This window comes from Podarcis gaigeae (genome assembly GCF_964106915.1).
Source record: "Podarcis gaigeae genome assembly, chromosome: 3".
Lineage (NCBI taxonomy): Eukaryota > Metazoa > Chordata > Lepidosauria > Squamata > Lacertidae > Podarcis > Podarcis gaigeae.
In genome coordinates, this window is record NC_139680.1 from 3,621,033 (window position 1) to 3,645,837 (window position 24,805).

The 24,805-nt window shown below is 43.1% G+C and overlaps 1 protein-coding gene across 3 annotated transcripts in view; it reads right to left on the reverse strand.

Annotated features, from left to right (window-relative positions):
• Positions 1-24,805, reverse strand: part of COMMD1 (copper metabolism domain containing 1) — a 71,136-nt gene that overhangs the window by 19,221 nt on the left and 27,110 nt on the right. The window contains exon 4 of one of the 3 annotated variants that reach the window (XR_014561945.1): positions 19,709-23,566. The exons of the other annotated variants lie outside the window; for them this stretch is intronic. The gene's annotated coding sequence lies outside the window, so the exon portion shown is untranslated. Of the gene's footprint in view, positions 1-19,708; positions 23,567-24,805 lie in introns of those variants that run through there. 3 annotated transcript variants of the gene reach the window in all.

The window sequence follows — 24,805 nt, forward strand, 5'->3', positions numbered from 1 at the left end:
TTTTGATGTTGTATCTGCCTGAAGAAAGAACTGTAAATTATGGAAACAATACTTGATCTTTTAGCTACATGCCTCAGATAATTTTTTATAAAAAAATGAGTTTTGCTGCTAATAACAAGTGCTGCATAACTTGCAACGCATTTAATATACTATTATAGTATCACACTAGACTCGAGAAAAGGGGTTGGCCCCTGATTTTCTAACAGCCCTTTTCCGACCACATGGCAGCAGTCACTATTTTCTGCCCAAACTTCATCAAAAATAAAGTTCTCACCTCTCCTAGAAAGAAAAACTTACTGTTTGTGATTTTATCATATGAACATTTAAGTTCTTTTTGCATTGCAGACGTGAGAGGAAAAACAAATATTACTGATATAACACCAGCTGAATACCCTTCCATATTCTTCACAAGGGAGAAGATTCAGAGATTTCTGTCAGGTTGCCCACTGAAAGGTGTACAGCTTAACACAAATAATTTTCCTTGACTGGAGTGGTTGTCAGTAACCGTCCTTATCTTTAAAGCCAAACAGCATGATGGAACATTTTGTGTAGGAATGGAAAGGCATTAAAACTAAAACAAATACAAAAGAGCCAACAGTTAAATTAGGCAGTGTAAGCCAGTAACCCTGCTGGCAATCTACAGAGACAATGCTTTCAAAGCTGGAATAAGCATTTGTAGTGCTGCTCCCATTAAAGTAAACAAACACACATTAGAATTGAATAAAATTATTCTGGCAGAAGAGCCACAGCTTCATTTTGTTACTGCATGATGCCTTGGCTTCACTTCCATTTTGTCAAGTGTTTTCCTGGAAGCACACACAAAGAGCCCTGCTGTGTCCGCCACTGGGGAGTCAAGAGGGGATTGCGCTTGAAGTCTCTTCACTACAGAATACAAAAGCGGTGTAGATATTGTTGTTTTTGGGGAAGCCATGGGAGCCTAACTTCCAGTTTCCTGGCTTTGTGGAGCTTGAGCCAGCACAAGAAAACCTTAACTCTGATTTGTAACCTGTCATTAAAAAATGCATTTCCCTGAAACAAAATGTTGGGGTTGGTTAAACATAAGAGTTTTGTAAATATTAATTGTTTAGTACAACTGATAGTTCTCAAGGCTACATGCATGTTCATTCACACTCCAAACTCTAAACTGAACTGCAGCCCATTGTGAAGGGCACACATCAAGAACAGTGTTACTGCTGGATAAAGTTTGGATCAGATTCTAACAATTTATGTGGAAATTCAGTTTGGTTGTGTATGTTTACATGTTTTCTTTACTGTCTGACTACTTGGTTACGGTGCAGTTATATTCCCCCCCCCCCCCCCCGTGTTGTAAGTTGCCTTGTGCATGGTTTGAACTGTGGACAGGTGGCATACACATAAAACCATGTATGTATGTATGTATGTATGTATGTAAGAATAATGCTTATTTTAAACTGCTAACCACATAGCAATTCTTTTTTGAAAGAAAAAAGAAAAGGAGCAATTTAAATCCCATTATATTCAGTAGGCTAGCATAGGTAAATCTGGTTTAGATCTGGAAGACAGCTCCAAAACCTAGGAGCGAGGGGGCCCATTATTATTATTATTATTATTATTATTATTATTATTATCATCATCATCCCACCCTTTCCTCTCAGAGGAGCCCAGAGTGGCAGTTATTAATTTAATAGCTTCCATAGTTTAGCCATCAAATGCTTGAGCAAACAGGAATGTTTTTAATAGGGAGGGAGACTGACAAAGCTCAGCTGGGCGGGCATTCCACAAACAGAGCCAGCACATAGAAGGCCCTGTCAGGGGTCAACCAGGCAGCAGCCAGAGGTGGTGCCACCAACAGGGCTCTTGTGCGGATCGTAATTAATGTACTTGAAAGCAACTGTATCGTGAACTCCTCTCTCACACTGGTATACGCCCCTGCATGTGACTCTAGAGAAACAGGAAAAAAGACTCAGCAGGTTATGGGATAATAGAAATATTGACGACCAACACACGGAAGCCATAACTGGACTGGGGTTTGAGATAGATCTCATATAACCCCTATTTTAAAACAGCTGAAGTGATTGCCGGTTGGTTTCCAGGCCCCATTCAAGGTGCTCACATTAGTCTTTAAAGCAACTGAGACCCCAGATATCTGAAAGACTTCTCCTTCCCTGCAGACCCTCTCCTCTCTGACGACAAGGTGCAAAGGAGATCTCTTGGTAGTTCTGCCACCCTCAGAAGAGGGCAATCTGTGGCAGCTGCTTACTTGTGGAACTCCTTCCCCACAGACATGCACCTGGCACCTTCATGATGCAGCTTTTGGCAGATGTGAGCTTTGAGGACTCCTCCTGATGTTGTATTTTAAATTGTTGTCACCCCCTGGGACCTTATGGTGAATGGTGGGACATACATTAAAATGATAATAATAATAATCCTTTGGTAGCTCAGTCAGTATAGCATGAGACTCTTAATCTCAGGGTTGTGTGTTTGAGCCTCACACTGAGCAAAATATTCCGGCATTGCAGGGGGTTGGACTAGATGACCCTGGTGGTCCCTTTCAGCTCTACAATTCTATGATTCTATAAGCAAAGCAAAGCACGCATATACTTCATATACATGATGCCCCAGGGAGGAGACAAAGGCTGTGCAATAGTAGCTTATATAAGGACTCCCGGTAACTAGTAAATTAAGAGCTGGCTGTACAGCTATGTTTGTGCAGATGTGAGATTAAAAAATAAAACTAAAATATGATAAAAATCCTCAGCACATTTTGCTGTATGGTAATTAGGCAAAGCACAAGTGAAAATGTTTCAGAGTATCTTTCATCAGAGTGTATTAAAACCACTGGGGTGTGGGGTTATGAATAAGCTCTGAAACAGGCTAATGAAAAAGCATAATTTAGTCTCAGCCTCTTTCACCTCTGCTTAGAGACGAGAACTGGCTATTATTATTATCATTCTTCTTATTATTAATTTATACCCTGCCTTTTACCCCGACGAGACTGAAGGCGGCTCTCACATAAAAGCATCAAAAGCTAAAAGCATACTGGGGAGTAATCGTTTAAAAAAATTAAGCATTAATAGAATTAAAACTATATACTTATTAAAATATGTTTAAAAACATAAAATAATTACAGTAAAAACAGTAAAAACAGCATGGCACCAGCCCATTCATTAAAAGCGTTCACTTCTAAAAAGCCTGTTGGAACCCACACTTTGGGGCTCCTTCCCTACTGGCACCAGGCAGACACCTTTGCTGAACCCTTCCTGGCACCTACACCTGCACCTTTTAAAAACATTTTTGTTTTGGCAGGCCTATCTAGGTATGTAGAGGTTGGCAGGTATTTTTTATCTGTTTACAGCTTAACTGTTGGTTAGAGTTTCTATCTACAGTCAAGCAATATATTTTGTTAAATAAACACATAAAGTAAATAGTGGAAAATGTAATGTATTAAAAATACAGCAACGATACACGTTTTACACTGAGCTTGTTCTCTCACTGATATTCTCTATCAACAATGGTATTTCCAAGCTCTCTTTAGATATAAATATTCTGGAAAAAGAAAAAGAAAAAAATTGAAAGAAAGTGAACTTGAAGGTACAGAAAGAAGGGTGGAAGCTTGAGTTCTGCAGAGACATCTGTGTGGGCGGACTTTTCTCTTAAACCTGTGCTGAATATCGCAGTACCCAAAAGGCCTAGGGGCCCACCCACACAGATCCTGTTGTCCTTGCTCATGGTTTGTATTTTCATTAAACATATAATTCATGATTTGTTGCACAAAGTAAGATCAGCTTAAGTATGGGACCTACACTATAATACTGTTCTTTCAGTGTCTTAAAGAAATTGAGCCAATAAAACAGGGCACATCAAAAATCTTTTAGCACCATGTTTGAAAAGCTTTTCTACAAACTGCAATATTTCAATTTGGGAAATTAAGACATTGAAGTTTCCCTTCTTCTTTGACACCAATTTTTTGTATCCATAAGACAATGGAAGAGAACAACAATTTAATTATCCTCTATGCCAGGAAGGAGGTCCAGGTCTGTTTTCATAAAACATCTGCTTTTCAAGAGGGACAGCTATGTTTGCAAGTGGATCTATATTGACAAACCAAGGTTTGTGATCAGCTAGAAAACCAGAGACAGAAACTGTGATTTGCAAACTGTTGCTTGGCTGAATGTCTGAATTGACAAGTGATAGTTATAACCACAGTTCTGCTTCTGGAGATTTCTGAATAATGGATAAGAAAGTGAACTGAACTTATGAAACTGTCCTGAGGATGGAAAACATAAACAAAAAAGAAGCTTAAAATCCATGCCTATTATATACTTGGAAGCTCAGACTCTGGCCAGTGCCCAGGTCACATATTACAGTAAAGCATAATTAATAGCTTACAATGAATGTGTCTTTCTGGGTGGTTTTCTCTTCTCAATTTGCAAACTGCTATTGCATGGATGAAACAAATGACAATCTGTGGCTTAGTGTTACATCTGAAACAAGAATTGTAGCTTATTTTGCTTTGAGCTCGAGGCTCTCAGTTGTTTTAAGGCTGATGAAACAGCATCAGGTATAGAGAGAGACTCTTTTGTTCTAGTCACACATGTTGATTGCAGAGTGTTATTTGATAGTACAGGCACAGAAAACTGATAGTCTACCAACAATTGACCAATGGAAGAGGAAGATCTGGGACATGATGATCATTAATAAAGTAATGAGATTTAAGCAACTATGGGATGGAAGGATGCAGGCAAAATAAAATTTTCAACAAAATTGAACGGGGCTTCTTTTGTATTGGAATCAATATAAAATAGATAAATCTGTTATTTTAGATATCTAAAGTATGACATAAGTATGTGTATGTATAATATTGTACTTAAATATAAAATAAAAAACTAAATATTAAGCTATTTTTAAAAGGGATACTGGTTTCTTTGAATTTTAGAATCTGGTTAAAAGAGTTCCACTGAGTGCTGCTCTGAATCCAACCCTATGATGGGGGTTAGGACACAGCTTATCTGCAATAACATTCATCCTGGGACACACCAGTTAGGATCCCATTGTGACAAAACACCTCATAAATGCAAGATATGAAATGAAGACCCTTCTTAATTCCACCTATGCACTAAGTGCTCTGAAGTGTGATGGTTATTATTTTCAAGTCTGTGGGTGTTCTATTCTTCTAAATCTCTTGCTTAAGTAACAATGGTTATCTCCTGAAAAGAGCTTCCTTTAAAAATCCTTCTATAGTCTTTCTCATCAGTCAACTGAAATTATTATTTCAATAGAGTAAAAATCATTTTGAACACTTTGTCCTTCGAGTTACCACATCTGTTTTCCTCTCTTGTCTTTGTGTTTACTAAGCTATTTTTTGCACAGCTTTTATAATATCATCTACTAGTGAAGCTGAGGCTCCAATTGTTTGGCCACCTCATGAGAAGAGAAGACCCCCTGGAAAAGACCCTGATGTTGGGAAAGATGGAGGGCACAAGGAAAAGGGGACGACAGAGGACGAGATGGTGGGACAGTGTTCTCAAAGCTACAAACATGAGTCTGACCAAACTGAGGGAGGCAGTAGTAGACAGGAGTGCCTGGCGTGCTCTGGTCCAGGGGGTCACGAAGAGTCAGACACGACTAAACGACTAAACAACAACTAGTGATTGCTTAAGTTCTCTAACAAACCCTCTTCTCAAACCTTTCACTGAACTTTTGAAAATTACACTTCTTGCATACAAGAAGTATGCTGCAGCCTGCTGAAGATAGAAACATTGGAAAGTGAAAAATGAAGTGATTTAACATGCCCACATTTCATTGCATGCCTGGACTGGACAACCACCTTCCTTTCTGTTCAGAACAGAGAGGTGCAAAGTGTTGTTCTCCCTACATAAGTGTTGTGGTGGTTAATATACTGTCAGCCTCTTTCCCTGCGACTTATAGGGGCCAAGGGACCATGCTCATCCCATTTTGTGGCCACTTTTTCAAAATTCCAAATGTGTCTACTGGCTCAAAAACATAGGCAACTTCACATTTAATCACTGTGAAAACATAGTTGGCTTTTATATCTTTAGGTTATAAAACTTCAGGTTCAAAGAATGTAACCATTCCCACCCCCAACATAGTCAAAAGTGGAGAAGAATTACAGTACCAAATGCCCCTGATAAAGAGAGATGGATTTACTGTCTTTGTACACAGAGTTTCAATTAGCTATCATGTCTAACAGCTATGAATTTGTTGAATTCTTTTCTGAAGCTAGTGGTCATCAAAGTAATAGCATTCATTAAACTATTTGTTAGGACTCGGCAGTCTGCTTCCTAAAATCATAGAGCACATGTAAAACTCAGATATATACATGTTTGTTTGTTTTTTGTATTTGTTTTCTTCTTCTTCTTCTTCTTCTTCTTCTTCTTCTTCTTCTTCTTCTTCTTCTTCTTCTTCTTCTTTTCATTTTGACAAAGTAATAATCATAAATAAATAAGAATAAAAATGTGCACCCCACCACCGAGACCATTCCACTGTAACTATCCAACCTCCCAAAATTTCAACACCTCTTGCGATGGTTTGACCCCTTTCCATTTTAACAGTACAAATTCTACAAACACCTTCTATATCTCCTCAGAATCATTTCTCCTGCATATTCCCCGTCTCACCTTAATGGCACATGTTAATTTATCATTAATAGCTACATCCCACACCTCTTTATACCATTCTTCCATTTTATTTCCTGCTTGCCCCTTCCATCTTCCTAGCTATTATAATTTGTGCAGCTGTCAATAAATTTGTGAGCAAGTCCTTCATAGCCTGCAAACTTTCCACCCCATCGTAAATTGATAATAATGCTACCTCTGGACTTTCGGTCAGCTTTAACCCAGTGATTTCTGTTAGCTCCTTAAACAGATATATACACATGTTGAAAGTATTTTATTTTGAAAAGAGGCAGATCTCTAGTACATATTCCTTACTCATTACAGATATGAGCAACTGTCAAGCCGAAAAAATAACCTCTCCTGATGTAGCCCATGATAAATTATCAACATACATAATCTACCCAACGAAAATGTACATCTCCCCAAAGTTTTACAAACATCGTACCTGCAGAGCTTTAAATGGAGTTACTAGCTGCTTACCAAGCTGCCTAATAGCAGCTTCTGGGGGGCCAAAGTGTATCAAAATGACCAGCTGTGGTCAATTCCCTGTTTTGGTGCCCTGCAGCCGTGTGAGTGCTGATTTTCTTGTGGGTAGTGATGTGAGGTGAGAATATTTTCCGGAGAATAGTCTCTGCTAGAAAATTCTCCGGAAAATATTCTCCACAACCTGTAAATTCTGTGTCGTCGACACAGCTGCTTTAAATGTACACACCTCATTAATCGAGAACATTCTCCAAAAGATTATTCTGGAGAATTTAACATCACAACTTGAGGATTCATCCCACAGCACTGCTGCAACATTTAAAGGTCTGAGTGTAGGTCCTAACCAGGGGTCAGCAAACGTACCGCGTCTCGGGCCGGTGTCTCCAGCGCCGATTGTGCAGCGGGCCGGAGGGCAGGGGAGCGCGTGCTCATATGCATGCGCACATGCTATTTCCGGTGCTCTTCTGGGTCGGAGGAGCACTGGAAATAGCTTGTGTTCATGTGCAATGGCCTCCTCCGACCCGGATGTGCACAGGAAATAACGCTTCTGCATGCTCCTCTGATCCGGTGCTCCTCTGATTCAGAAGTGGGCAGCCACGCAGCGCCGGTAAGAGCGGGCAGCAGCAGCAGGCTGGATAAACGAGTCCCTCGGGCCTTATCCAGCCCACGGGCCTTAGTTTGGGGACCCCTGGTCCTAACCATACCATGGTTGCTCATGCAGAATCTCATTAGCAGCAGATGCTGCGTGCTAAGGACTCGTGTGACTGCCCCCCTCCCCACATAATGGCGAAGCTTTAATCATTACAGGAATCCTGCAGAAACCATCAGTTCCAATGCTTCTGCTGTGATGCATATGAAGTGCCTGAAATTGTTCAGATTGTATGATGAACAGCAGGGGGGGAGCACCTGAGGCAAAAGGCCCCCCTGCTGCATCCTGGCCTCTGGATGGCATCCTCAAGGGAAAGTCCTTGCAGAAGCTTGCCATCAGGAGAGGGTGCCTTGTAGCTCCACATCTTGAGTTTCACCTTGCTAACAACCCTGGCTTTAAACTGCATTGTCATTCAGAAAGAGGGAAGTGAACTAAGATGGAACTCAACTTTCAGCCAAACTAAGGATGTGGTTGCCCTCTTGTTCCTGTCAGCATGTACAAATGTAACTGGCGAAGATTTTGCTATCATTTCATCTCAACGCGAGGGACAGCTGCTAAATTGTCACCTATCGGGTAGATGCTAGACAAAACTAGAGTCCTACCAGAAAATAGGATTTTGTTACTTGGTTGCATAATTAATTGGAAAGAATAATTATAGAAAACAATTTCCCCTAAAATATAGATTAAATCTTTTATAATGATTAGCAGCCATGTGTTCATACCAGCTGGCAAAAATCCTCTTAATATTTGGCTTGGACCATACAGTACTCTGATCTCTCTCACTTCATGTGACTATAGAGCATCCCTGATAAGAGCATACTCACTTTAAACCCTTTAATTACAATCAATCTGTTGAAAGGTAAAGTCCATTTTGATGACACTGTGGAAAGCTTTCACTTCATTAAACTGACATCAGACAAATTTCCAGTAAATATCTGATCAATTTTTCTGTAACACATGGCAAGCTTAAAGCACATAATTTCAGAAAAGCCTTAAGCTTTCCACTACTTTGTATAACATATAGAAGTCAGCCATGTTTTAATGCTCTTTTTAATTTTGTTTTTATTTATTGTTATATTTCTGTGAGAGTTGCCTTGAGTGCTGCCTTTTTCAATATAGAAAGGTCTATAGAACAGATCTAATCAACATTCATGCTTCATTTCAAAATTTGAACAAAACTACAAAATGCTATATGCAATGTAAAAGAAACAAGAGATTACAGCTTTCTTACTACAGGATAACTGCTACCGCAGGATTAAAAAAAATGAAATCAGTAGACCAGAAAGATTCATGGATATGTTGCTAGGTAGACTGCACAAAAACATAGGTGCTTCCTTCCCTATGCCATGAAAAAAGAGGGGGGAAAGTTTCCAACTTTAAAGTTAACATATCTTCGGTTCAAATATGGAAAAAAATGGCTTTCTTTGGCTGATACGACTGGTGCTCCTGTCAAAGCCATGGCTGACCCCAGGAGCACCCAAATGGCTCAGGCTGTTGACACAATTGCCCTTAAGCTGCCTCCCACTTTGTGGAGCCTGTTTGGCTCCCTAATATATTCCAGAGCTTAGCGTGAGGAAACAAGTTGGCAAATGGCTCAAACATGAGTGGAGGAAAACTCCAGTTGAAAGCAGTTGAACACTATACCTAGTGGCAGTGAAGGCAGCAAAGAAGATATACTTGGATGGCTCTGTTGCATCCTCCTTGTGCTGTGGTCTAAACCACTGAGCCCCTTGGGCTTCCAATCAGAAGGTGGGCAATTCAAATGTGCACAACGGGGTGAGCTCCTGTTTCTCTGTCCCAGCTCCTGCCAACCTAGCAGTTCGAAAGCACGGCATTGCAAGTAGATAAATAGGTACCACTGTGGCGGGAAGGTAAACGGCGTTTCCGTGCACTCTGGTTTCCGTCACAGTGTTCCATTTAGCCAGAAACAGTTTAGTCCTGCTGGCCACATGACCTGGAAAGCTGTCTGTGGGCAAACACTGGCTCCCTTGGCCTGAAAGCGAGATGAGCACTGCAACCCTACTGTCACCTTTGACTGGACTTAAAGGTAAAGGTAAAGGACCCCTGGTCGGTTAACTCTGTGCCATCCAGTAAAGCTTTCCCAGGTAGTGCAGGCAGGAGCGTATGAAGTGGGAGGCGGAGGGGGCGGGTGCCCCGGGAGCCACTCTGGGGTGTGTGCGACAAGATGGCCCCTGCCTCCCCCCCAGCTGTAGAGTGGCTTGCGCAGCGTCCATACGGGCTGCTGCTCTCACACGTCATCCATATGGGCGCATGTATGGGCTGCCTCTTGCACGGCGACCGTATGGTCTGCAGCACGTGCGCACTCCATACGGGATGCCACACATGCACAGTCCGTACGGGATGCCTGCATGGCCGCTGCACGCAAGCAGCATCCCGTACGGAGTGTGCATGTGCGGAATCCTGTATGGTCGCCGCACATCCGTACGGGCTGCTGCTTGCAGGGCGTCCATATGGGCTGCCGCACATGTGCACTCTGTATGGGCTGCTCCGCCCTGGGTGCTGGAGAGGGTTCCTCTGCCACTTAGTGCAGGGCCTTTTATGGTGTGGCCTGAACCAGTGGTATCTCACTGTGACTTGACTGCAAAGCACTGGCTGCCAATTGGATCCAATTCAAAGTGCTGGTTTTGACCTATAAAGCCTTAAACAGCTCTCCAGGCTTCAGGAAGCTATCCGCAAGCCTTGGGAGCCCAGCGGGAGTGCCCGCTGGGCTCCCAAGGCTTGCGGGCAGCAGCCTGCAGCCTGAAGCACGGGGTGCGCTGCAGAGCACGCCCCGTGCTTCGGGCAGATGTCCGCAAGCCTTGCGCGCCCGGCGGGAGGTCCCGCCGGGTGCGCAAGGCTTGCGGGCGGCAGCCCCCAGAATGGGTCCCAGAGCGATGCCGTTCTGGGGGCTGGGGTTGGGGGAAGCTCAGGCTTCCCCCGCCCCCAGCCCCGCAAGCTCCCACAGCGATGGGACCCGTTCTGGGGGCTGCCGCCCGCAAGCCTTGTGAGCCCGGGGGAGGGGAAAAATAATTCCCCCCCTTTATTCCCCCCCCCAAATCTAGGTGCGTCCTATGGGCCAGTGCATCCTATAGGGCGAAAAATACGGTACATTCTTCTTCTCCCAAACTATGGCCTCTTAATATGTGATATGTAATTGTGATATGTATTTCTGTGTTTTTATACTGTAACTGCCCTGTCATCTTTGGATGAAGCGTGTTATAGAAATTTAATTAACAACGATAATAGCAACAAGAACCACAGACAATTGAAGTGGACAGTGCTCACTTGAAATTAATGTCCTTTAGATCGATCTATCAGATTGATAGTAGCTTGTCCACGTGCATAATAAAGCTCTTGAGCTGAACTGCCTCCTAGCCATTCATGTTCTGGAAGCTCTTATTCCCTAAACATGAAGAATTAGCTTCCGGTGTGCATAGGTCTATATCCCAAGAATGTATGGCAACAGCAAGCTGGAAGTCCACAACCAGGCCAGTATGACAAATAACCTTCCCACATGCTTTGTTCCTGGCCTCTAAAATTTTGAACACAGCAACTCCAGCTAGGCATCATTTGTTTTAGTTTTATTTATTGTTTTAAAGGTTCCTGTGTTGCCTTTCTGTGCAAGCTGTCAGGGAGCAAGCCCCTATGCCTGCTTGGTCAACGTTTTTAAGACAGACCAGTCTCCAGTATTGACATGTACTTGAACTGTGCTTCAGTACTGATAGCTGCATTTCAGTTCAGCCCATGGACGTAGCCAGGATTTATGCTGGGCAGGGGGCAGAACCAAGCTATCTGTGATGTGATTGGTCAGTTAGCTAAGCATTTATATTTATTTACTTGATTTTGGGGGGGGGCAACTGCCCCCCTGCCTACGCCCATGGCTCAGTCTTAGTATTCCCATTGCTGGTGTGCAGGACTTCCAAAGCCAAGCCCTGCTGCCCACCCCCTTGTTTCTCCACACAGACATCGGGCTCCACATTTACCTTGAGAAGGAGACTGGGGTCGGGGGAGCAAAGAGTGGGATATGTTTGCTATTCTAGGGAAGAAGCTGGGCAATGCAACTAGAATCGTTGATGCCACCCAAACCAGGACAAAGGAAGATACACCCAAAGCAGTGTGTGCTTTGTAGGCTTGGGGCATTTCAGCACTCGCTTGAAGGTGGAATATGAGGGGTGAGGGGGGGGGGGCTATCAGAAGGAAAATGGGCCGCCATCAGCCCCATACACACATAGCATTGCTGTGCTTGCACATTTCAGCTTCAGTTCTTTATGAATAAAAACAAGCTTTCATTATGCCAAGCACTGCAAATACACATCCACAGAACTTGGGATGATAATCATGTGAAAGGTCTCACATCTAAAGACCTCAAAATAAATGTTTTGTCATGTTCCACATTTTTTCTGTGACCCAGCAGACATACAGAAAAGCTAAATGAGCTCTTTGATAATTGTCTGCCATGGGGCAAAATGAAATTAGTAAAGGAAGAAGCCAACATTTGAAGCAAACCAGCTAGAATTCTCCACGGAGAAATGGGATTTATTGATCTCAGTTAGGAAGATTTGTTCTTGCGTTTTCAAGCATTTGTTCAAAAGTATCATTTTCCAACTGCAGAATCTGTTCCAAGAACACAGGAGGCTGCTTTATACAAAGACCACTACATGCAGCTCAGGATTGTCTTATTTATTTTGCATTATTTAAGTTTTACTTTAGTTTTATCTCTCTCACACAACCTGATGAAATGAACCCAACAAAAAGTGGATTCCATAATAAAATATTAGTCCTTTAAGAGCTGCAAGGGTGACTGGGTTGGTTGATCTGCTGGCTTCCCTTACCTCTCACAGCACAGGCTATAGCTGATGTTGTCACCCTTACAAAATGTTTAATATAAGTTGTGTCAAATACACACACACACACACACACTATTGTGATGAACAGATCTATGGAAATAGGTGTTTTTCAACTGGGGTGATACCTCAGATCAGGAATAGTGGTTTTTACTAATAATTCTCTTCTCCTCTGCAAAAACCCACCTTGAATTGTAGTTACACTAAGAATTATACCATAGATCAGGTTCCCTACCCTGTTGCCTTCCAGATGTTGCTGTACTGTAACTCCCAACATTCCTGGACACTGGCAATGCTGACAGGGCAGATGGGAGTCCAACATCTGGAGGGGAAGGCTACCACAGATGGTCAGCTTAAAGACAAGGACTCCTTCTTAATGACTTGTTAGCTGCGCTGGGAGCTGTATTTGGCTGAAGGGCAGTGTATATTTCCTTTAAGTAAATAAATGAAACTTTCAACACCAAGGAGGTGCTTAGAGAGATGAGAGTTCCAATAACATCATTAATTGTGGCAGAACCTGGTGACTCACTTCCTCAAGCACCATCACAAACTCCAGCCACAGCAACCGCTTCATCCTCTGTCACACGTTCCATCTGCAGCTCTACTGTCTCTTCGTGGAGCTGGCTAGACATCCAAGATGCCTGAAACCAGGAAGCAGTGAATCACGATTAGTGCTGTTTTTCAATATTTTCTGTTTATTTGTGAAACACCCAAAAGGCAATACACACAGGAAAAACTTGCAAGCACATTATTAGAAGAGGTGGTCTCTACTGAAAGCCTTTCCGCTTGTAAAATTTCACGTGCACCCATACGACCTTCATGTAGAAATGTGTGAAAACAGACATACATCTCTAAGTCTGAGCCAGAAAGAGAGGAACTGAAAGGATAGTGGAACTATAACATGTATCTCAAGAAATGGAGTTCCAGAACAGTCTGTGCTTGCGGTGCCTTTTGTATGGCACAGCTGAGAGTTAAGCATAAGGACCAGGTACCAGTATGATCCCCTGGCACTGCCACTACTATTGCCTGGGTACTGCTGAGAGGAGCTCTGAGCTAGGGAAGGAGTAAGTTGATGGCACTTCCAAACATAAATATAAAAGAAAATGTAGGAAAAGATATACAGATAATGGGTTTAGGAAGGTTTAAACTTTTGTCTCTGGGTCAGAGCTGTTCTGCCCAGACTGCCTTGGTCGTGCATACAGTGGTACCTCTGGATGAGAACGGGATCCGTTCCGGAGCCCTGTTCGCATCCTGAAGCGAACGCAACCCGCGTCCACGCATCTGCATGTCACGATTCGCCGCTTCCCCGCATGCATGTGATGGCATTTTGACCATCTGCGCATGCACGAGCGGTGAAACCCGAAGTAACGCGCTTTGTTACTTCCGGGTCACTGCGGACGGAGCGCAACCTGAAAATATTCACCCCGAAGCTACTTCAACCCTCGGTAGGACTATATTTCATACCTTCAGACTATGGGGAGACAGATTCACTCCTCACAGAGCCCTGAAAAGCAACATACTCTTGAAATAGCTAAGGCATGGGCTATTTCAAAAAGGTTTTTTAAAACAACTAAAACAGGGGCTACTCTTAACAGGGGTCCTATAATGAATGTGTAACCCGTCCAAATATTCAGGCACATAGAATGCAGCCACTCCCACGAGCCTAGGCTGCAGCTGTAGTACTGAAAAACTTGCAATAATCTGAGAAATATCTGTGGATAAACAGATTATTTTGAATTACAATTTATGCAATGAATCCGCACAGCAATCCTAACATAGAAAGCAAGGCATAAAAAACTGCATGTGGAAATTTTACTTGTTTAAGCATCGCACAAAAGATCTAGCTTTCAATAACGCTCTTATTAACTGACATCCTCCAAAAGCACTTCAACATTATCATTCTGTAATTTGTAGGAAAACATTCTTACATCTATGAAGTGCTGCCTACTATTGTTCTAGCTCCACAGAATGAACATACTAATAAGTTATAGAACACTAGCAGCCCTGTACCTGGCTTTGCTTGGGAATTCTAAGAACCAAATTAAAAAAAAAATCAAATCAGAACAGCTTTGAAAGGCTCAGTCTACCATCTTGATTCAATATGGCACCCAAGTCTACTAAATATAGACAATCTTCTCCTTGTTCTCAGGAACCATTATGCAAACATTGGTTAGAATTTCTGGTGATGCTAGGCATGTTAACAAGAACAACAATTAGAGTTGTTCTTAAAGTAGTGGTTAAAATCGGGACAGTTTTGAAAAGTTCAGTTCACTACCTTGATTAAAAATGGTGTCCAGTTGCATCTAAACACAAATGAAAAATCTACTCCTTGTTCTCACAGAATTTGTTTACAGTATCTTAAAAGCAAAGCTAACCAATAAACAACTTTTCAAAATAAACTGTGGATGCTTTGCCACGTGAAATTGTAAAATGATGATAACAGGCTCTAGACGCTGTTTTACTGCTTATATATTCTTTGTTTGACAAAGGAAATTCAAATCTATACTTAACAAAATTACAGGACTTTGTACAAGTACAAATGCTTAAGGATTAAAAGGCTGACTATTAAAGCAATAGTTTTCTGAGAAACAGAAAATTGACAGGAAGTCATGCAACAAGGAATGGTGTCACCTTCTTAATCTACAATTATAACTTCTTCTTCAGGAACTTCCACATCCTGCCATAAACCACATGCAGTAGTGATACCACCATAAAATGGAAATTCCTCAATATGCCCCCCCAAGGAATTACAACAGAAAACAGAAGCGATCAGTTACAGAACAGCCAATAATGGCTTGAACCCAGAGTTCCCGTGAGTCAAATTCTGCTCATTGAAAATTCATGCAGAAAGGAGAGGAGCGATTTGAAGGGACTCCTGCAAATAACTTTCCCCCAGTATTATTTTCCACCGATAAGAAAAGTTATTACGATTATTTTTTTAATTAAATAATTAATGTTTTAATGACATCTCTATAGCTTCTGGCAGGGTGAATCGGCCCTCAGCAACATTGGATGCTCCCCCTGCCTTTGCGCTGCCTTTCCAAAGCTGGGTAAGCAAGGCACTGGGCTTTGAGGAGGCATGAGAGCTCCGACAGGGTCCTAGAGTCCCGCCTCCTCCTTCCCAAGGCCGAGCTAGCTCTTACTCAGCTTTGGTGAGGAGGTGGGAGGGCTATAATACCCTGCCAGAGCGCCCCCCCCCCCCAACATACAACAAGGCAGTTTGCAGCCCACGGGTTCTGTATCAAAGTGCTCTTGCTGTGAAAAGTTTCACTTGATATGAAAAGTTGGGCCACCTTGGCTTAGGGAGCGCCCAGGGATATCTCTGAGTTTGAATCTGGCCCTTGAACTGAAAGTGGTTACCCACTCCTGGCGCATATGAAGGGCGAGCAAGGTTCAGACAGGAAGCAAACGGCAAGAGAGCTGGAAAAGGTGGAGAGAGAAGAGAAGGAAGACTGGTTTTTAAGAACCACAGTTTCTATTAAAAATACATACAGGAAACATAATTTTACTCTGTACCACCTGTTTGTGTACCTGGTTAGTGTGGATTGCTTGTTGGCCTGAATTTCTTTTTCACATGAATGTTTGAGTACTTGGCATTTGAAGGCAGAGGCACATATACTGTAACTGACGTTTCTTGAAGGATTCATCATTGGGGTGAAATCGACATCTCCATTAGACACATATTTCCCCATCTACTTATGGATAAAAGTACCACTATGAATCCCAGTTTGCTAGGGTAAAAACATACTTTAGTTCGGCTATTGAGAGAGGAGCCACAGTAAAAGTGCCAATACATATTTTGGCTAAGATGATTTGAGCACCTCTGTGGTATGGAAGCTAATAACCCTAGCCTCCCCTACATGCTTAGAAAGGATGCATATGGGCTCAGTTTTCATGTTAAGGCAAACAAAAGTTAATGTGGTTTACTGTGAAGACACGGAGGTGGACTGTTTTTTCCTTCCTGCTCAGGCTAGAAAGAAACAAACCACACTCCCTGGCTTAGTTTTATGTCTAAATGAGGGAGCATGGTTTGTTTCGCACCAACCAACCATAACTAGTCCATTCCCAAATCAAATTCATCCAGTTAATGTATTTGTAAATACTTTTGACATTCTCTTTACATCATATCTCAATTTTACAATGCAATTAAGTTCAGACATACATATCGGTATGCTGTAACAACTTCCAAAGCAATATAATAATATTGATAAGACTATCAAGGGTTCAGCCTCATTCTTCCTGAACTTTATTCTACATGTCCTGCCAGAAATCCTCAGTGACAGAGGTTAATGGTGCCATTCAGAACGTGAATCATTCAACCCCTGCTTCTGTTTCACAGCACCCAGGTTAAGGTGATTATTCATGTGAAATGTCAGGTGTATACTTTGCGGAATGAGACATCTCCCTATATCTATTCTATCTATTCTACTCTCTACCTATTCCTTGGATAAGGGTGTAAGTTCTCCCTCAGGAGTTGTCAGCTGAGAGATGTATGCAAGCTGAGAGAGGGTTATACCAAGCTACGTTTTACTCACAGTAAACCCACTGAAATTAATGGAGATAAGTTATTCACACCGATTAATTTAATTTAAATGGGTGTACTCTGAATATTTTTAACAATGGATATAACTTACTGACTGTAAGAGACACTAGTCTAGAATGTCTGAATCAACGTAGTCCTTTTACATTTAAGCATCACATCTGGCTACAGTTGAAATAGTGCTATATTTTCTTCTGTAATAATAATAATAATAATAATAATAATAATAATAATAATAATAAATAATAGCTATGTGTCATGGACTGGCTGGGTGCAGAGGAGTGTGGGGGCACTAGCTGGGAACCCCCAAGGCAAGAAGGCTCAGAGCCAGGGGACTAGTGGTAGGATCACAATGAGTAGTCCAAGGGAGAAAAGGGAGATGACTGGGAGGAACAGGTGTCAGAAGCTGAAGAAGCAACAGGGTTCAGTGAGCAGGAAGATGCTGTGGCAGAGGAGGGGGTCCAGGAGACAGAGATGAGGCAGGCTGCTGAAGAAGCCAGGGAGTCCCCCCCCTCGTGCTGCAACCAGCTCCCCTCCCACCCCATCTCCTAAAACACGCAGAGAATTGAAAAGAGCAGAGCAGAGATTGGTTATGTGCAGATGCAATTTGTGGCTGCTTGAGAAAGACCCTGGAGAGAAGGAGCCTTAGAGAGTGTTGAGAAGTTGGTAACCTTCAGTCCTTGCAACTGCCTCACTGGAACAAGACCTACTGGGAGGAGTTACTGGGATCTCTTTGAATAAAGAGCCAACTTCACTGACGCCATGTTTTTTATCTCTGACCTATGCCTGCCACTATGGGCCAAAAATGGCAACTCCAACGCGGCAGCTAAAAAAGCCAATGCAATTCTGGGCTGCATCAATAGGAGTATAGCATCTAGATCAAGGGAAGTAATAGTGCCACTGTATTCTGCTCTGGTCAGACCTCACCTGGAGTACTGTGTCCAGTTCTGGGCACCACAGTTCAAGAAGGACACTGACAAACTGGAACGTGTCCAGAGGAGGGCAACCAAAATGGTCAAAGGCCTGGAAACGATGCCTTATGAGGAACGGCTAAGGGAGCTGGGCATGTTTAGCCTGGAGAAGAGGAGGTTAAGGGGTGATATGATAGCCATGTTCAAATATATAAAAGGATGTCACATAGAGGAGGGAGAAAGGTTGTTTTCTGCTGCTCCAGAGAAGCGGACATGGAGCAATGGATCCAAACTACAAGAAAGAAGATTCCACCTAAACATTAGGAAGAACTTCCTGACAGTAAGAGCTGTTTGACAGTGGAATTTGCTGCCAAGGAGTGTGGTGGAGTCTCCTTCTTTGGAGGTCTTTAAGCAGAGGCTTGACAGCCATATGTCAGGAGTGCTCTGATGGTGTTTCCTGCTTGGCAGGGGGTTGGACTCGATGGCCCTTGTGGTCTCTTCCAACTCTATGATTCTATGATTCCTTTTCGTGACCAGATCGAAAGGCATCTAGAAAAATGATCCCATTCAATAGAATCATAGTTACATCACTAAATCCCTCTTGATCACCTTCCCTCCAAAACACGGTTTTGGCATCTGGGCGGCAGTTATCAAGCAGAATTGGATCCAGGAAGATCCTCTTTAAGAGTACTTATTAGACCTTAATAAGACAGAGTATGAGGAAGACATGGGGACTGAACAAAGGGCTGCAGTTGGTGCATAAAGCCAGAAATTGGGATGAAAATGTCTGTGGACAGGAAAGATTTACATTTTCTTCCTCCTGTCCCTCATACAGCAATACCTTGAATTTTCTTTGGATGCATCATATTTGATTTTTTTCCCAGCTGCTAAAGAATGTCTAGTGTATTTCCTGGTTATTTACACCTGATGCTTAAGTAAATTTACCAACCCACTAGAGTAAAGCATTCCACTCACATTTGCAGGTTTGAGGCACACACCTTTCCACTATGCTAAAAATAAGAATGGTTCCTTTTTCAATTTGACATCGGTGTGGGAGAACCAGACTTGAGAACACCATTTTTAAACAAAACAAACCCAGATCCCTGTGGTCCACAAGCTGGAACTAGTTATAAAATGGCAGCGCAAGAGTTCAGAAAACACTGGGTGAAATTCAGACAGGCAGCAACAACTAACCTAAGTGACACGGATCGCATGAGTAAAACAACCCAGAATAAAATATTACAGAAGAAAGCCAACTATAAAGTGTACATTCAAAGCAAAATAATTAACAGAAAACTAAAAAATTATCTCAAAGGTTTTGGAATAAAATATTACAAAGGACCTCAAGTACAGAATGCACATTTAACAAAGCAAAGCTTTATTTAAAAAAAACTATCTTAAATGTCTTGTTTCCACCTCTTTGTGTATTATAGCATTAAATACACGAAGCGTTGGAAACAAGGCCACAGTTCAGTAGCATGCAGAAAGTCTCAATCCCCTCCAGAGAGGCTGGGAGAGACCCCTGACTGGAACTCTAAAGTGCTGCTTCTTGTGGGCATTGGCTGTTCTGAGCTAGAGGGACCAAAGGTTTGCCTTGGAAAACTTTATATTCAAAAGAACTATACTTTCATAATATATAACTGAGAATAATATATGTACAATCTCATGCTTATTCACTTTGTTCCTTACAGACAGCTCCTGCACATGTTTCTCCCTGTGAACATTTAGGGATCTTCCTCTGTCTGTTTCACTTCAGAAAGATCACACTGACACACATTGTCCTCAGCAATATACAGCAGGGGGAGGCAACCTCAGGCCCCGCGGCTGGATGTGGCCCAATCACCTACTCAATCCAGCCTGCGGACGGTCCGAGAATCAGCATGTTTTTACATGAGTAGAATGCGTTCTTTTATTTAAAATGCATCTCTGGGTTATTTGTGGGGCATAGGAATTCATTCATTTGTGGGGCATAGGAATTAAAAAAAAAAACACAGTCTGGCCCATTTTCACCCCCCCCCGAAACATCCGGCCCATCATATGGTCTGAGGGATGGTGGGCCGCCCACGGCTGAAAAAGGTTGCTAACCCCTGGTATACAGAGAAACCTCTCTCAGCAGCCGTTCTCCCTCACACACACAGAGAGAAACGGAGAGCAGACAAAAAAAAACGACAGCTACTTGAATAACAGTCACAACAGAATGGAATGCCTCCCTTGTGTGTCTCACAATCAGCCAATCACATGAGAGCTGCTACCAAAGGAAAACCCCCAAGTTAAATATACACAGTAATTTAACATAAGTAAACAGTCCCATTTCAATAAAATAAACCATTATCCTTAACATAATCTGCATAAGAAATGGACAGTCAAGATTCTCTGAGCTGCATATTAAAGAGGGTTTAGTGGGTTTGAGCATGATCATCTTGCTTCATTTCCTCACCTAAGGTCAGATATGCCAGGCAACTAAACATCACATGATAAACTCTACTTTGATTGAGTCTTTTGAGACATTGGCAGCTGCAGAACAGTTTCAGCCTAGTTCATTCTGCTTCTTCAATTAACCCATCACCACATTCTATTTGCATGCTAATGAAAAACTAAAGTGACGTCTTTCAAGATTGGCAGCAAAATGAAATCTCAAGAATTACTATTGAGTTCTTGTCTCTTGCTGGTTTCCTTCATATGCACAAAGCCAAAGTCTGTTTAGCCTCACTATGATTTGTTCAAGTCTCCAAACCCTGCTCTGCAGTTAACCATGGCTTGTTTTGGCCAACAAACCACAATCTAAAACTATGATTTGTTGTTAGCTTATGAATCATGTTTTCTTTTAAATATGGCTTGGTGTTATGTTTGAACCTTGCACCTTCCCTTAACCATGGTTTGACTGCCCATCCTGTCCAAGATGTTGGCCATGCTACAGAGTCTCAAGGCACGAATGGCTCGAGCAGCTAAGTTCACTAGGCTAAGTTCACTAGTTCACTAAGCTAAGCGGCTGTTGCTCACACTTTCGTCAAAGGTTATCTCACTCCTAACTCTTCTCCTCCATGACAAGCCCTTCTTTGCAAAGCAGACAGCCTTGCTTCTCAACAATGAGAGGAGATGACTGCAGTCCAGTGAACATCTATAAGAGTATGAATGGCAAAGCAGCAGTGTAAAATTGTATAAAGTAGATGAATAAATGAGTAAATTAAATTAATATGGAATAGGCAGAAAATATAAAAAATAAATTTAAGGAACCTCAGAAAGAGGGGGAAGGAAGTCAGGTTTCAAAATGTTAAAATGATTGTAAAATTATTGAAATGTATAAATTTGAAAATCATAAAAAGCAATGTAAAATTGAATAGTACACTAGCATAGTCAAAATAACTTGTATTTTAATTACTTAGACTTAGATTGAAAAACACAACAGCAATTCAACTGGGAGTGGTGGTGGTGGGGAAAAAACAGAAATCATTAACACTTGTAAAACGGCTAAGGCTTAAGTAGTTCACACAGCAACTCCACAAAATCCTAGGGGGATAAAACCAAACAGTGAGTTTTCAAACAAACCTCAATCCTCCCCATAAAAAGCTTGCAGCCTGCAGTTTGCAATTGGTTCCTCTTCTGCAACCACTTGGAGAACAATCCACACAGTGCCTGGACATCTCAATAACATTGTCTGAACCTACTCAATGATCTAAGCTGCTTTGGGCATGTGCTTTCACAACACATTTTAGAGGTGGTCTTTTATGATCAGTGCTAAGGGGCTCCAAGATGATGCTTCTAGAGATCACCATTCTAGGGAGCTCTCACCAAGCTAAATGACACACTGGGCAGCGTAGGTGACCCACAGGTATGGTCTGCAAATTCCTTCTGTCACAGACACCCTCCCTCACTGGCAAGCCTAGGAGCCAACTCCTAGGGGGTGAGGTCTCTTTGGTCCCTTCCTAATAAAATATTTGAGAGGGCTGGGCCTCCCCAAAGTTGATGGGCATTGCCATTCAAATGGTCCTTGGAATCCCTTGACTCATGGTAGAAAGCACCCCTGAGGAAAAAGAAACAATAATAGACAGAGGAGGAGGTTGGGGTCTTTAGTGATCTTTGGTCCTCTACCAACATTCAGGAGAAACTCACTCATTAGTTTAAGGAAGATGCCATTTTACCTGGCTCTCCAAGGAAATGTGCCAGCAGAGCAAGGAAAAAAGGAATGCCTTGAAAACGAAGAACAAGGAAATCATCACTCACAGCAAATGCTCAGGAGTGGAACCCAGGATGATGCCCACCACAAGCTGGCAACCACCCTTCTAGGTAGGAGAGACGCGACTCCTGGCTACGCTGCGAGGAGTGGCATTGTGTTCCTAACCAGCATCAGTAGAACAGTTCAGACCAACTTGCACAAGGAAACCAGCCTGCCAAGGCAGACTCCTCACCCCATCCTAGGACTCTCAAGGCAGCGACAGGTGCCAACGCTGCAAAGGCCACCATGATCAAGCACTTCTGTTCCTTGGGCAGTACTCACAGCAGCCTTTTCCAAGGCTTGGACTGACTGCACGTGGTACCAACCCAGTGAGCAGCCCAAGGTCAGCCAAAGCACTATCACTTGGGACACAGAAAGACTTACAGAAGAGCTGTCTTCAAACACCTCCAACATCACTGTATATCAAAAGTTACTATTGCCTAAAGAAGCCATAGCAGTGCTCTAGAATGAAGCTTTTGGTGCTCCTCTTTTCCCACAATAGGTTAGAGGCAAGAACAAGAAGGGAGGCAGGCACTGGAGGAATTACAACATCTTCTGTTAGCACTCAGTCAGTGCAAGGAGACTGGTTAGAAGTTGAAGATCTATCCTGCAATGAGTTGGCACTTGCACACTGGCGGAAGTGAACAGTGGGACAAAGATCCAGCTGACTTTTGAAGATGCCAGCTACAACTTTCACAGCTTTGAGCTGAGAATCATTCTAGAGCTGGAGCATATTCTGGGTGGGAGCTTATTTACAAAGTAGAACTTCCCACCTTTTCAGAAGCAACCTATTCTTCCTCTTTTTTTCTGCTTGTTTTAGGTGGCACAGACAAACAAGCTGAGGAACCTGAAAACTGCACTTGCCTTCAGCAACAGGAGAAAGAAAAGGTGCTACTGACCAAAGCGCAGGTTAAGGAACTGGATAAAGAACAGCATGCATACACCGAAAGGAAAAATTTAAGAGCAAAAGGGAGTAACGAAAGATGCACTGAAGCCTCCCCAGCCACTTTTCTCACAAATGAGGCTCAGGTGCCAGAAGTGGACGCAGAGATGGGTAGGGGTTGGGAGTAAGTGGCAGCAGAAAATATTCAAGGTGATCTTGTTCCCAACTGTATCCTGCTAACACACATTTTCTTTTTGTTCAGTGTTTGATGATGTAGTAGAGAAATAACGTAGAGGAAAAATAACCATTGACATCGTGCACAGCTTTTAAACAACGTTCAGCATAATAAATCTTTTTTATTCTACTTCTCCCTCAGCAGTGTGAACCTTGCCCTTTTATTATTGTTTTGTTTTTGTTTTTCATGTTTCACTGTCAGGGAACTGCCATCGGAGGGACAGGTGGTGGAGAGGCTCCAGGAGAATAGGAGAGACTCTACAGCAGAAGAAGGAACCAGTAGGGGGAGAGCAGGAGTTCCAGCGGAAAGGGAATCGGGGGAGAGGCTCTGGGATACTTCTAGTGAGAACAGTGAGGAGGTAACAAGACCCCCTTTAGCAACCCCCACCCCTCGCCGGAAGCTGTCACGCAGAGTCCAGGAGGCGCATGTCCGTCAAACAACTTTTATGTTGGAGTAAGTTCCGTAGACGCCCACTGTCGGATTCTACCAGCGACTGACGGAGTCATGCTTTGGGAGGCTCCGTTAGTGCCTAGGTTTGGGTGACCAGCCAAACCCCAGAGGGATCAAGCTTTTACGCACAAGCAGCTCATTATCCCATCACAGCAATCCGACAGACTCTGAAAGCAGCTTGTGCAAGCAGAGGGCATCATGAGCGAACCAGCCGGAACCGGAGGAGCTGGAGCTGGAGCAGGTCCAAGCCTGGAAGAAAGGTACAGGGCGTTGGAGGTCCAGCTCGCGCTGCAAACGGCGAGGCTCGAGGAGAGGAGGGCTCAAGATGCGGATAAGGGAAAAACCACCCCACTTGCCAGAAAGGTGCCTGGATTGGTGCAGAAATTTGGGGGGGATGCCAGGAACTATCAAACCTTTAGGACAGAGATGCAATATGCTCTCAATCTACTGTTTGATGACTTCCCCGATGAGAACTCTAGAGTGGCGTACGTGATTGGCCATCTAGAGGGAGGGGCGAGGGACTGGATTAGGCCCCTGATGGCAGCCAATAATGAAATCTTAAAGGACACAAGGAAATTTTTTCGCGCCATGGACTTGATGTTTTCCAGCGAGATTGAGCAGGGAGTGGTGCACAGGCAGTTAATGGCGTGTAAACAGGGGAGCCGATCTGTACGTGAGTACTGGACTGAGTTCACCATGCTGATTCATAGACTGGGGTGGGACCTTGCGAGTGAACCTATTCAAATGCTGTTTGAAGAAGGGCTCTCTCCGTCAGTGAAAGATGAACTTTCCCGGGCGCCTAGGGCGGAGTCTATGGACCAGCTGACTAAATCTGCGCTGTCCATAGGAGCGCGCCAGGAAGCCAGAGCTTTGGAAAAGCAGGAAGGAAAGGGGGAACGTTGGAAGGACTTCCGCATTCCGGAGATTCCGGAGCAGCCTTTCCCGCCAGCAGAGCCGATGGAACTTGGAACAGCGTGCGCGCA